We start from the raw sequence: 10,168 nt of genomic DNA, 5'->3' as shown, positions 1-10,168 counted from the left end.
TGGGGATGCATCAAGGGGAGACCCTAGAAAGATAGTGGTTTCAATTTAAGCTCCACTCACAGCTCCAGGGAAACCCAAGTGATACATGACTCTTCCCAGAGTTGCATATACAGAAATAAAACTGCCCCTGAGAAACAAAATCAGAAAACAAAATCTATCACCAAACATAAGTGTGTTCCCCAAATTTACACTTTCTACCTGGTATATTTGTCAGGGCTCTCCAGAGAAACAAACAAATGGATATATATATTCCCTATTGTTTCTTATCCTAGATATACTTAGAGCACAGAGCAGCAATGAGCCCAGCTAAAAATACTCATTAGCCAGACTCCCTTGCAGCTGGGTAGCAATGTGTTGCAGTTCTGGTCAATTAAATATAAAAACAGCTTACTAGCAGACTTCCAGGAAGAACACTTTGCACTTTTCTCTTCTTTCTACTTAGAATATGGACAAAATGCTTAGAAAAAGCAGCAGGCACCCTGTGGCCAGGAAGAGAGGATAGGAGAAATAGTTGAGAAAAAGGACCTGGGAGCTTTATCATATCCTCACAGAGGTACACTAACTCTGACTTCTTCACTCTGTCCTGTCATGACTATAAGCCCTTAAAAAGGAGAGAATTTGAATGCAAAACAGTAAAAGAAAAAAAGATGAAATAAAACACTCAGTTAATAGAAAAGAAGAAAGAATAACAGCAAGGAAATGAGATTAAAACAAAAACATTAAGATATTAATATATAGGGGCCTTCCTGGTGGTGCAAGGGGTTAAACGTCAGCACTATGAAGCTATCTACAACTACTGCAGCACGAGTTCCATCCCCAGCTAGGGAGCCATGACTTACATGGCTCAGCAGACCTCTCCTGTCACGTCCGCTGCTCCCCTCAGCAGTGTATTTTGGTCCATCTGCCTGTTCTGCTTCCCACTCTGTCTCTGGTGAATCCTCTCAACCCCCCGCACCTCTGACCTACACCCCAGCTCTTACATGTATAAATAAATAAATATTTTTTTAAATGTATTAATATACACCAATAATAACTGAATTCTAATAATAAATATAAATGAAAAGGACTAAAATTACTTGTTAAAAGATACAAGTGGTAAGGTCAAATAAGAAATCCAATTTGTTGTTTTTTCCTAATAAACATACAGATCTTAAGTGTGTCTACTAGAACACAAAAAAAAAATCGCAAGTAACAAGATTAGAAAATATACCAAGCATGGCGCACAGACCTCTCCTGCCGCCCGCTGCTCCCCTCAGCAGTGTACTTCGTCGGTCTGCCAGTTCTGTTCCCACTCTGGCCCTGGTGAATTCTCTTACCCTCCCGCGCTTCTGACTGTACCCAGTGTTTGTATAAACAAATCTTTAAAAAAAATAAAGAAAAGAAAATATACCAAGCATCATTACCCAAAAGAACAAGTAATGAAGCAATATTAAAGTTAGAAAAAATATTTACAAAATGATAAATAAAAAGAAGAATTCTCCAGGAAAATACAGCAATCCTAAACTTGAATAGACCAAATAACACAGCTTATGCATAAGAAGAAGGAAAGAAAAATTGACAAATTTACCATCAGAGATATTTTTTTTCTGAAAGTAGGCTGACACAAATAAGTGGAAGTTATAGAAGGGAAGGACATTGACTTAATCTAAAAAGGAACTTTTTGAGCAGAGTCCGGCACAAAACAGTTACCAGTAAGCATCTACTGAATGAATGAGTGAAAGAATGATCCAGCAAGGAAATGGATAAAATCACTTCAAAAGTAACTTCCAATTCTAAGATTTAGTGATTCTTGCATGCAGATTCCTCTGTTCTTTGTCCTTACTCCATTCTGAGATCCAGGTTCACCACAAACCCAGAAGACTTGAGGCTGGCACTGAAAGGCAAGGGCTGGGTGAGGCTCACACAGAAGAGTAATCTAGAAGCCTGCAAGTTGGAGGCCAGTTCTGCAAAGAGCTTATAAGGGTTTTCCTGCCACAAAAATTCCACTGGACCAGCAGTAGCCCTGGCCCTGGGCCTGGAGACAGGCATCCATTGGCTTCCCATGGCTAAGCCTTCCAATCAACCACACCTTGTCTGTCTTGCTTGCAAGGGTGGAAAAAGCAAGACTGTAAATAGATTACCCAGTCAGTCAGGTCCATAAACCAAGTTTCCCCACTTACAGGGTGCCAGAACACATAGAAGAAAGGGGGTGAGCTTCCCAGTTCTAGGGATTTCTTAATCAAGGGGGAGGAGGGAGGATCTCTGTATTTGAGGACCCTCCAATCCAAAGGAGAAACTTAGCCTGGTCTTCATGGAGCCTGTTATAGAGCGTCTTGAAGCCTATTTGTGTCACCCTCCCTGCAAATTTCATATCCTAATCCCCAATGTAATAGTATTAGAGGTGGGGGCCTTTGGGAGGTGATTAGGTCATGAGGTTGGAACCCCATGAATGAGATAAAGTATCCTTATAATAGGGAGCTCCTCTACACCCCCTGAAGAAGACAGTCATGTATGAACCTAGAAGCAGGGTCTCATCTGAAAATGAATCTGCTGCACCTTGATCTTGGACGACCCAGCCTCCAGAACTGTGAAAAAGAAATTGCCTTTGTTTATAAGCCACCTACTCTATGGTACTGTGTTATAGCAACCTGGAGGGATTGAGCAACCAGAATAAATGCAAAGTACAGTCCTTTTCAGGAAGAAAATCAAATTTCATAAAGGAGATATGACCCCTGTCCTCAGAGAGCCCTCGTGAGAACCTCCGGTGTCTTTTGCCCTCCCACCCATGCAAGACCAGGGAGGCAGGAGAGGGCGGGCAGGGAATTCCTCTATGGTGATTGGAGACTCTGAGCTCTGCCACCAACAGACTCTTAGGAGACATTCCCACAGCCCTGCTGTCAGAGCCAAGGCCACCTCCCCTTCCCTCCTCCCCTCCATGTTGCTGACCCACTGGAATAAATCCTGAGACCAGAGCCTATTTCTAACACAAGAATGTTGGCCACTTTGTCATGTCCTGCTTTCCCTCTCTCTGTTTTTGTTCCCTTTCCCACCCAGTCTCCCCTCCTCCTCCCCCATTTCCCAAGCTCACCCCTGAGAGACCAGACCCAACAGCCCTCTGGTGATCTTGTTTTACATGAGACATTTCCAAAAAAGACCAAGGAATCCTTTCCAGGAAAATGCCATTTTTAAAATTCAGCTCCAGACACGGCGGCAACATTAGGAAAACAAAGGACTTGGCAGAAAGGTTTTCTGAATCGGGACTTTCTCTCTCAAATACCTTTTCCAAATTGCCTCCAATGGAAACAACTCTGAGGGTCAATTCTAGAGCACCCAGGCAATTTCAGAGAGCGTGGCTTCTGCTTCTTACTGCACCCCAGCCTTTTCTTACCTGCGATCACACACAGGTTCAGGGAAGAGCCTCTCCCAACAGATGGCCAAAGGAAGAGCTGTCTCTGGAGGGTCAGGAGATGCTGCCACTTCCTCCCTTGGCAGGAGGCATCTCAGTCCTTCTTTTGCTACCATCACTCAGCTGTGAGCCCGGGGGACAAACAGTGGCTGGGAGGGAGCTGTCTTCTCTCATCAGCCAGGTTTCCCCTGGGGGCACACACAGTGGTGTTACTCTTTTTGCATGTATCAGGTATAATCATGTCGTTGTCATAGATATAATAATAATGATGACCATGATTTACTCAGCACTTACTATGAGTCTACTACTAACCTATTCTTCATATTTGTTTTGGCTTATTTAATCCTTATAACAACTGTTATGGGCTGAATTGGATCCCCCAAAATTCACACGCTAAAATCCTAATTCCCAGGACATCAGAATGTGACTATATTTGGAGACAGGCCTTTAAAGAGGTGACCAAGTTTAAACAAGGTCTTTAGGGTAGGCCTTATAAGAAGAGGAAATAGGGACACAGACAAGCATGCTCAGAGGAAAGACCACATGAGGACACAGTGAGCAGGCAGCCATCTGTCAAGGAGAGAGGCCTCAGAAGACACCTAGTCTGCTAATCCCTTGATTTTGAACTTCTAGCATTCAGAGCTGTTAGAAAATTAATTTGTTTCTTAAGCCACCCAGTCTATGGTATTTTGTTATGGCAGCCTGAGCAGATTAATAGAACAGCTTATAAAATTAATACAGTTATACAGTTATTATCACCATCTTAGGGAGAATCAAACAGTCTCAAGATGTTATGAAACTTAACACAGCAAGTAAAAGTACCTAAAAGTTTACAGTCAACTGACTCACAATACAAACTTTTAAGAATGTGCCCAGCTGCTTCTTTTCTGTGCCTTACTATAGAAGTGTATGTCATATATACCAAGGCTACAAACAAACCACCTCATGACATCATGATTTAAAACAACAGCAAAATTAATTTACTCATTAGTCAGCAACTTGGGCAGAGCTTGGTGGGAATATTGCCTCTCTGCTCCAGTTGGTTTTGGCCAGGATGATTTCAAGACTAGACCAAGTCATCTGAGTTCCAACTCACTTGACTGGCTGGGAAACTACACTAGTTGTCAGCTGAAACTTTAGTTGGGATTGTTGATCCAAACTGGCCACATGGTCTCCTCATGTGGCCTAAGCTTCCTTCCACCATGGTAACTGGTTCCATAGTGAACGTCCAAAGAGACAGCACTGGACAGAAGCTGTATCTCCCTTTCTAATCTAACCTTAGAAGACATCACTTTCACCACATTCTCTTCTTTACAAGCTAATCACTAAGTCTGGCTCGCTTCAATGCTACCTTTTCATGGGAGGAGTGTTAAAGAATCCAGACATTTTCAAACCACCATGGTGTGTGTGTTTTTAATATGGCTGTCCACATTTTGGGGTACAGTCTTAATTTACCAAAAGCACCACATTGTTGAAAGAACATTGACTTGTGCATCCAAAGCCCAGGGCAAGAGCCTTTCAGTTAGCTGTAGGGAACAGGGTTTCCTAAATCCATGTATGAGCAGAGCAATTCCTGCTTTGGGTTCAGCCATCCTTCTCTGTATGAGACTGAGATTGTTGAACTCATTCCAGTCTCTAAAGCAAACAGTGATCTCCAACAGAAGGAATTTTAGAATTCTGCTCTTCTGACGCTTCATTTGACTCTCAATTATGATGAAATGAGTCCTGCCTTCTCCCTGTACCCAAGTCACTGTCTTGAAATATATGGAATACTTCCTCAGTGCCATTAGCACTTTATGTTTGATATTTTATTTACTTATCATATCAACCCTGTGGAACAGGTATTATTATTATCCCCATTTTATAGCTGAAGAAACTGGAGCTTAGAGGAGATTAGGAACTTTCTTAAAAGTTAATAAAGAGCAGAACCAGGACTACAGAATATGTCCTGGGCAGCTCCATTTCCTTCAGGTTCTGGTGTCTTGCTCCAGGGCCCTGCCCAAAATTGGGGACCTGTTACCTCATGAAAGCCTTTCTGCACAGCCCAGCTGCCTGCCACCACCTCTGATAGCTCTGGATTGTCCATCTCTCTGCTCCACTCACCTTTCAGGACTACGCTTCCTGTTAAAACTTCTGCTTGTGCCCATTTTGAACTGCTCAGGGAACTCCTCCATTTGGGCAGCCACCACACTGTGTTCATCCTCCTGATCCATGTTCTAGCCTTTCAGGTCTATGCCCAGCCATCATGGACAGTGCCTTAGCAGGTCTAGAAAATATGCAAGACTAAGTAAGACAGCACAGTGAATGGAAAAAAGCAGAGGCCCCAAAATCAGACCAATCTAGATCCAAATCCTGACTCCACCATTTATTATTTGTGTGTAAAAATAATGAGGCCCACATTGATTCATGTGAGAATTCTGGATGAGTAAATACACGTACAGGGCTTGGCACAGTGCCTTGTACTTAGTAAATGCTTAATAAATATTAGTTATCTTCACTGTTGTTATCAATAATATTTGTAAAAGAGCCACTAGAAAGCCTAGCATATGGTAGGCATTCAAAAATGATAGCTGTTAATCTCGTTGTTTAAGTCCTGGAAAAGCTATAGGAATTCAGAGAAGGGCCAGATAACAAGGTAGCGGAGACAGAAAACAGACTGCCCGAGCAACTGTGCAGATCTGCAGATCTCTGCCTTGGCCTAGAGCGTCGATGTGACTGGCCTTGATTAAGTGGAAACGCCTCCCTACAGAACTCCCATCTTCATCTGCCTCAATTAGGAGATGACAAGAGCTTCCTGAGCTTGGACACCCCTGGGAAAAGGAATTTCAAGGAAGAAAATCAGAAACACCCTTTGTGCTCCTGCCCAGCATCCCTCACTGTGGTAGCACAAGCCACTGTCTACCGCCACATCCTGCCCAGCTCACCCCATTGTCCTTCTTCTGGCTTCAGAGGCTTCATCTGAGGCTGTAAGTTCTCAGCAAACTGGTGAACATGGTCAAAATATATAAGTGTCCCAACCTAAGCCCATCCCAGGTTGAGCTGCTAACGAGAACAGCAAGCAGGTAGACAGAAAGAAACCATCTGATTTATAAGACATGAGCCATCACACACCATCATACACCCTTTGAGCATTTGTGAACTGTTGCTGTACTGGTGGTGTACTCTCCTGTCCTATTTTTCCTGTTACCATTTTTTTAAGATCCTCACAGCTGCATCCACCAATGTTTGCTGCTCTCGAGTCAATGCTAACCAGGCTGGGGGTATATAAAGTTTGAGCAGACTCTACAGCTTAGAACAATGTCACCAGCTCAGTTAAAACTGCTTGACTCCTGTGTTCCTCCTGATTTTCCTTCAAAACAGATGATCAATGAGGTGACAGGTATTTCCCCCAGACCGCTCTCATTTTCCTCTTCCAATCAGGCATGGATCTGGTGCCCTCTGCTATGACCTCTGTGAGTCCACATTACCGCTCATGTTGCCTCTGAGTCTACACTCTCCCCTCCCTGCTTTGGGCTTGGCCTACTCTGATACAATCAGACTTCTTCTGCCTGGACTCCTAGTCCCCAATTTTACCTAGAATCCAGTTCTCCCCCATATTAATCAGCTATCGCTATTGTTAGGTAATAAATAATCCCCAAATTCTAGTGGCTTATAAAAACAAACATTTATTTTTCTCTCACAGTCTGTGGATTGCTTAGAATCACTCTGATTTAGAACATGGGTCATGTCCACACCAGTCTCATATGTCATTTTAGGACCAACAGCTACCTGGGGTAGACTCTTCTCATTATGGATAAAAGAAGCACAAGAAAGAGCTAGTAGAACCTTCCTATAATCTAAGGTCTCAACTCAGAACTGGCCATTGTCAGGTCTATCCATATTCTATTGGCCAAAGCAAGTCAGCTGGCTAAGCCCAAAGTCAACTGGATTGGAATACATGGGTCACCTATTCTAGTAGGGTATATGCAAAGTGATATGGCAAAGGGCATGGACATATAATCTATCCTAAGGAGAGAGTGAAGAATTGGTAATAATTGTCCAATATCTAACATTTCTTAAATCAGAACCCTGTTGTGAGTTCACCTGAGGGAATTTCCATCTTCTGCTTCCCTGCCAAACTCCTCACCCTTTACCTCAGCTCCGACTTAGGGATGGCTCTCTGCGAACAGATCTTTCACATGGAAACCCCTGCCCATTTCACTGCCAGCCAATTGTTGTCATTTGTGTCACTTGCTCTGACTTAACTACCCAATTGTTTCTCTGGAATTATTAGAGAAGCCTACCAGCTTATTTAGTGCCACAATGCTTAGTAATAGCTTGGCTTCAGAAAGTGTTCATATCATTCTCTATCACTGAGCTGGAGGTCAGTAGTCATTGGGAAACTAGAAAACTATTGGGGAACTAAGGCAGTTTCTGCACATCTGCCTCTTTTTTCTCTCTGGACACTAGTTTTCTCTGCTCCTTCATGGACCTAGTAGAAGAGGGTGTACTCCAGTACTGGGACTACAGGAGCTCCCACTTTTTTAGCACCATAACCCAGAGTCTAATTTCCAAAATCTTAGAGAAAGACCCCAATCATAACCAGGATCATGTAGCACAAACAAGGCTGTCCATCCTTCTAGAGAAAAGAAATAAGGGTTGTGAGATGCTAGATACTAAAAAAAAAAAAAAAAAAAAAAAAGTCTAGACCTCACACTGGAATCCTCTGGGCTGACTTCAGTCAGGAGATCTGTTTTGTTTGACCCTCAGTGTTTGAAAATGTTTTTAATGACAAAATTTTAATTACAAAATTGACAACATTTAGAAATTGAAAGTTTACATAGGAATCCAGATTTTTTTCTTAAAAAATTCAAAGATCTAAACTGGAAAGAAATATGAGGGTGCCCTGTAAGGACTGATATTGTTCTGCTTCTTGATCTATTTCATGTTCTATTTGTGAAAAATTCATCAAATTCTATGCTTAAAATGTAACCACTTTTAATATGTATGCTACATCTTTTTTAAGATTTAAAATTTTAGGGAAAAAATTAGAAGATCTAGCAAAACCAGAATCAGCAAGGGATGAGTACACTGGAGCTGGGCAGTTTTCCATTTTGTTATACTCCCCACCATGCCCCATTCTCTTCCTATCACTGAGATGGAGATCAGTAGTCATTTATCATCACTTGGACTATGTTTTTCTTATTATAGAGTTAAGAAGAAAGTAAATTTTTCTTTCATATCCATAACTCCATCAAAAGGCAGAAACAAAAGAGCACTAGAAAGGGCTATGTGTTTGCAAGGGGAAAAAAATGGAAAATAGCCCTTTTTTTCCTTTGCAGAAGTTTTACTTTTAAGCACAAACAAAACAAGTGATGCAACTGTGAAATGGAGTTATAGAGAGAATACAGCTCAGCCATTGAAACCTTTCATGAATGGTGAGTTTGTAACCGAGTATCTACTGAGGACAGAGAAATTCATGCCCTGAACAAAAGCAAGTATTTGCAAATGGAAGACTAAACAGAAATACCATGGTGCAGCCACATGACGACATGGCTGAGAACTTACAGGACAGGTTGTGTGAAAAAGTTCAATCATTTGTGGCATTTCCTAGTGAAGCTTATGAAAGCCCAGTTAAAATAATACCACCCAGTCAGCTATATTTATTTATGGTTCCAAAGAGACTTCGATGTGATTGGAGAAATTTAGAGCATGGTGTCCATCACAGGCACAACTGCAGGAAATGGCTTAGCTTTGTGTGTTGAGAGTTTTGAAAAATTTAAAGCAGAGAGGTCACCTGCCTGTGTGATAGAGTACAGGTGATGGTCACCATTAAACTTGACCTTGTTATCAAACTTAAATCCAAAGTAGGCAAATTTTGCACAATCACAGAAACAAGTAATTCACAGGAATTGCCTTGTGTTGATATGCTAAAATAGAACATGCTGTGAGTCTAGTGAATTGGATTCATTTCCACAGCTAAAAACACAGAGAATTTAATATTTTGCTTTATGCATTGGATCTACAACAGTCATAACATTTATCTGTTCTAATAAACAAGGGTAGTTGGTATATAATGTTGGGGTCTTTTATTTGAAAACAGGAAGAACAGTTGAAATATTATAAATTTGTTCATATCATTTGATGAAAAATATTCCACTCCTACTCACTGCAGATTGGTATCAAATTATTGACCTTTTCAGTAAATATCACAAGCCATCTGACCCATTTGGCACCTCTCTGCAAGAACCTTCACAAGTACACAAATAGGCGATTGAATTTGTTCATTCTTAGTAAAATTGTATCTTCAGGAAACTCATTTAGCAAAGAGTAATCTGGCCCACTTTCCTATGCTGAAATCAATTTTCAGAAATGAAAGAGATCACTTAAACTGCTCTCCCAAAATTGTGGGTTTGAAGACAGGATTAAAAAAAAAAAGAGTCTAATTTAATGAAAATAAATGCTATTATTCAACTCAGCTTTCTTAATTAATATTGAGCCAAAACCAAAATTTTTTGAAGTATAACTTAGTCCCTAAAACCAAATTTTGCAACATTTAGCACGTCAGAATTCTACAAATATCTCAGGAATAGTTACCCTAAATATGAAAAACTATCATACAAAGATTCTATCCATGTTCAGCCATGAACAGCTGTTTTCCATTATGAAACTAAATAAAATTATTACTCTCAGTTAAAGGATTCAAGGCTGACTTCCATACAGCCCATCACAACATGAAATGTAAGACCCGACACTGACATGTTGGGGCAAAAGAAATCGTGTCACGTTTCTAGTTCTGAAGCA

At 41.2% G+C, this 10,168-nt stretch overlaps 1 long non-coding RNA gene across 1 annotated transcript in view; it reads right to left on the bottom strand.

Moving 5' to 3' along the window:
- Positions 1–3,164: 3,164 nt before the first annotated feature.
- The window catches only part of LOC129146835 (uncharacterized), a 118,911-nt gene continuing 111,907 nt past the window's right edge, over positions 3,165–10,168 (bottom strand). The window contains exons 2-3 of the long non-coding RNA XR_008554104.1: positions 5,489–5,651; positions 3,165–3,573 (exon numbers count right to left, since the gene is read on the bottom strand). This is a non-coding gene — a long non-coding RNA (uncharacterized LOC129146835). The remainder of the gene's footprint in view (positions 3,574–5,488; positions 5,652–10,168) is intronic.

Source organism: Talpa occidentalis, unplaced genomic scaffold, assembly GCF_014898055.3.
Source record: "Talpa occidentalis isolate TD23 unplaced genomic scaffold, MPIMG_talOcc4v2.1 talOcc4.5, whole genome shotgun sequence".
Taxonomy (NCBI): Eukaryota; Metazoa; Chordata; class Mammalia; order Eulipotyphla; family Talpidae; genus Talpa; species Talpa occidentalis.
The sequence above is the reverse complement of the archived record's forward strand: the minus strand, read 5'-3'. Positions and strand labels throughout refer to the sequence as shown.